Source organism: Hipposideros armiger, unplaced genomic scaffold (genome assembly GCF_001890085.2).
Source record: "Hipposideros armiger isolate ML-2016 unplaced genomic scaffold, ASM189008v1 scaffold_753, whole genome shotgun sequence".
In the NCBI taxonomy this organism is placed as follows: domain Eukaryota; kingdom Metazoa; phylum Chordata; class Mammalia; order Chiroptera; family Hipposideridae; genus Hipposideros; species Hipposideros armiger.
In genome coordinates, this window is record NW_017732103.1 from 245865 (window position 1) to 250464 (window position 4600).

Consider the following 4600-nt stretch of genomic DNA (forward strand, 5'->3'; position numbering starts at 1 on the left):
CAGCCCAGCTCCAGGATGAGCTGTTGTTCAGCATCTTAGCTGTAGAGGGCAGTGTCACTGGCCCTCATATGTGGGATCCGAACCGGGGCCCTCTGGCTTCCCAAGCCAGCTCTTAACCATCGCACCACTCGGCCGGCGCCAGAGCAGTAGTTTTTAAAAATTTTAATTTAGTCCAACTTATCCTTTTCCTCTTTCATGGATGGCGCTGCTTTTAGTGTAGTATCTTAAAAACTCTTTGCCAAGCCAGGGATACCAATATTTTTTCCCATGTTATCTTCTGGAAGTTCTGTAGTTTTGCATTTTACATTTCGGCCTGTGATCCATTTTGAGTTGATTTTTTTTGTGTGTGAAACGTTTTAGGTCTATAGCTAGGTTTCTTCCCCCATACCCTTGTTCATTTGCCCCAGCGCTCTTTGTGAAAAAGGCTATCCCTCCTCTATTGAACTGCTTTTGCACTTTTTTCAAAACTCAGTAGACACATTTGGCAGGTCTGTTTCTGGGTGCTCTAGCCTGTTCCATTCATCTGTGTTTCTAACCCCCTACTGAGATCATATTCCTTATAACCTTGATTTCTGTAGCTATGTAGTAAGCCTTAACATAAGGAAGAGTGATTCTTCTCATTTTCTTCTTTTTCAATTATTTTGACTATTCTAGGTCTTTTAGACTAAGCCTGTGTATGTTTACAGAAATTTTGCTGGGGTTTTGATAAAGATTCCATTAAACCTGTGGATCAATTTGTGGATAATCGACATCTTCTAATCCATGAACATGGTAAGTCTCTCCAATTATTTAGGTCCTCTTTGATTTCTTTAATCAGCATTTTGTAATTTTTAGTATACACATTCTGTGCATGTTTTGTTAGATTTATACATAAGATTCTGTTTTCTTTGGAGCAATTATAAATGGTATTTCATTTGTAATTTATATTTCCACTTATTCATCTTTAGAACATAGAAATTCCATTAAGTTTTGTGTGTTTATCTTGTATCCTGTAAGCATTACTGGGCTCATTTATTAGTTCTGGAAGCTGTGGAGGTTTTTTTTGTTTGTTTGTTTTTTGGTTTTTGGGTTTTTTTTTTCAGATTGCTTCAGATTTTCTACATAGACAACCATATAATCTGCAATAAAGACAGTTTTATTTCTTTCCTTCAAATCTGCATGGCTTTATATTCTTACTTTATTGTACTGAAACATCCAGTATTATGCTGACTTAGGAAGGTGAGAGCAGACATCCTTGCCTCATTTCCAATCTTAAAGGAAAAACATTCAGTCTTTAGCCATAAGCATGATAGCTGTGGGCTTTTTGTAGATGCTCTTCATGAGGCTGAGCAAGTTCGCCTTTATTCCTAGTTTGCTGAGACTTTATATGACTGGATATAGGATTTGAACACGTGCTTTTTCTGCCTTAATTGATTTTGGAGCCTATTGATAGTGGTTTACATTGGCTGACTTTTGAATATTGAACCAGCCTTGCATATCTGGAAATTCTACTTAGTTGTGGTGTATTGATAGATTAGATTTTGTTGAGAATTTTTGTGTTTACATTTAATGGAATAGTTAGTGTGTGTGTGTGTGTGTGTACGTGCGTGCGCGTGCATGTACGTGCTCTTTCTTTCTCTGCTTTTAGTGTTATTAGGGTAAAACCGGCCTCACAAAATGTGTTGGGAAGCAGTCCCTCCTCATCTATGTTTTGGGAAGAGATTATATAAAATTCTGTGTTAATTCTTCCTTAAATGTTAGATAAAATTCTCTTGTTGAAACCAACTAGGTCAGGAGATTTCTAAATTCAATTTCTTTAAAAGTTATAAGACTTCTAAGGTTATAAGGTGATTTTTCTCACCTCAGCTGAGTTTGAGTAGATTGTGGGTTTTGAGGAATGGTCCCTTTCCTCTCAGTTGTCATATTTATGAGTATAAATGTGTAATAACCCTTACTACCATTTTGATGGCCTGAAGGATGTGTGGTGATATTCCCTGTTTCATTCCTGATGTGGTGATTTATATCTTTTTAGTTTTGTCAGTCTTAGTAGAGGCTTATAGATTTTACTGAGTTTGTTTTTTTTTTTCTCAAAGAGGTGCCTGAGCAGGAAATGAGGGTGCTGTGAGTAAAACACTAAAACTCTAGCTAAGTAACATTTCTCCCAGGGAAGCTTTCCCAACAAACATAGAAGTGATTTAATTGCTGATCTTCACAGAAAGTGCCATCTTCACCAACTTTAAGTCATAAATCAAACACTCTGACACGTGACGAGATTAAGTGGACACAAGGGACTGTGGTTTATCATCCAACAGGACACCCTCAAGAAAAGTTTCTCCCTAGGACTGAGTCATTTTAGCAAATGAAAGCAGTTCAACGCAACAGGATGTCCTTTGTGATTTAAACTCCCGGCACTAAAAAAAGTTATCATTACCTGGGGTGATGGATGGTAACTAATTTAGTGTGGTAATCATTTCACGGCACAGACATCAAATCATTATGCTGTGTACTGTAAATGTATAGAAGGTCATATGTCCATTATATCTCAATAAAACTAAGTAAAGTATTAAAAATAAAGTCCTGGCACATTTTTAGTACGTGTGAAAAGATATGTGACCCACTGGGTAGTTATGAGCCAGGATGTTGGACTGCAGGTGACAGCGAGTAACGAGTGTGGATCACATGGGCACACGGATCGAGTGGGTGACAGGCAGCCTTGTCATTTTCAGGATTCTCTCCTTTCAGTCCTGCCTCACTTTGCATTTTGGCAGCGTTTTCTCCTCTGGCAGCCCAGCCTCATCCAGACCTCAGCTGGTGAGGATCACAGAATGACATGGGGTGCGGGAGGAGGGCAGTTCCCCCACGGGGTTGGGCGCTCTTGTCAAAAGAAAGGGAGTGAGGGAGGAAAGGCCAGAAGAAAACAATACTATAGCACCTCAACAGGTGTCAAAACTTAACGTGAAAATTTGTCTGACATTGGTGGTTACTATACGGTATTACATGGGCGTAATAGAGGCGGGGGAGTTATGAACATGGAAGCAAAGGATTCAAGCTTTTCAAACTATCCCGTTTTTTTTTTTTAGATTTTTTTTTTAATTGGGGAATTGGGGGAAGGGGAACAGACAAGTTGCTGTCCTTCTGTTCTTCAGTCTAGTTGTGGAGGACGTTGCTTCACTGGCTCAAGTTGGCACCATCATTGCGCTCTTTCCGGGCGAGGCAGATCAGTCGCCGGCTTCTGGACGGCCGCTCACGGCGGCTTGAGGGCCGCTCACGCTGGCTGCTGGCCACACACGGTAGCCCATGGCAACCCACTGCCACAGGGGCTGCAGCCTACGCCATCGCCGGCGACTCACGGCAGCCCAGCTCCAGGTTGTGCTGTTGTTCAGCATCTTAGCTGTGGAGGGCAGTGTCACTGGCCCTCATATGTGGGATCCGAACCAGGGCCCTCTGGCGTCCCAAGCCAGTTCTTAACCAATGCGCCACTCGGCCGACCCCAAACTATCCTGTTTTTCCATCCTGACTGGATGCTGTGGTTTCCAGCCAAGGTGGGCTAGTCCCGCATTCAGGGCACGTGGCCAGGAAACCCATAGCCTGTTCAGAGCGCTGAGATTTGAGTGGCTGGGATCACGCCTGCTGACTGTCTGCTCTTTGGGAATTCAAAGCACATCCTTATTTTCATCGAGCTCAAAAGCCTAGCTCCGTCAAGGTTACTTTTGCCATTTGTCATTGCTCAGAACCCTCTGTCATGCTTGGGTCAAAGAGGTAAGGGGTGTCCTTCTCAGGGGCCTGAGCTGTCACAGAACTGTAGGCAGGATTGCTGGGCTGGTGCAGACCTGTCTGTCACCACTCAAACCACCATCTCCTGCAGCTCCCTTCTGCACCCCCTGCTTTGTCTAGTCGGCTGTGAGACAGGATGGTGGTGGCTACATCATGGGGCTGCTGAGGAGATCAGACCCAGCACCAAACGTCAGGACCCAGAGAAAGGCCTTTGCTTTCTAACTGGGGACCCCCACCCCCAGACTGAGGGGAAAAAGGGTACCCTTAGGTGAGACAATGTGCATTTCCTGGCCATCGTTGCATCCAAAGATATGGATAGAAATAATCATTCTGAAACTGAAGCAAACACATGTACTTTAAGGAATAAAATGAAAATTAGTAAGAATTTTTAGTAAAACATGTGACTTCAAAGAAATCCCCTCCCCCTGACATCAGTGGTTCATCGTGGGGAAAAGCCTTGGTCCTTGTCTATTTTCCTGATGATCTGAAAGTGCAGAAGTAGCGTGGGAGCCCCACGTAAGCCTGGTCATGGAACACTCTAGAACTAAAGCACTTTAAATTCGTTTTGCCTGGAGGACTGGAAGGCTAGACCTGCTGTGGTGGGAGAGACCAGGTGCGTTCTGGCAAAAACACGCAGCCCAAGATTAGGCAGAGCGCAAATTTGGGTCCAGGACGTTGGGTCCGTTTGAAGGGAAGGGACCAGGGCCTGGCAGACTGTCCTCAGTCCCGAGTCTTGGGAACGGTGGGTAGATGAGCACAAGGGCGTTAGAGCTAGCTGGGGTCTAATACTGGGGTCCTGTTATCAAGGAAGAAAATGGGTGGTAGGTGTAGGGTGGGCAGCCAGCAA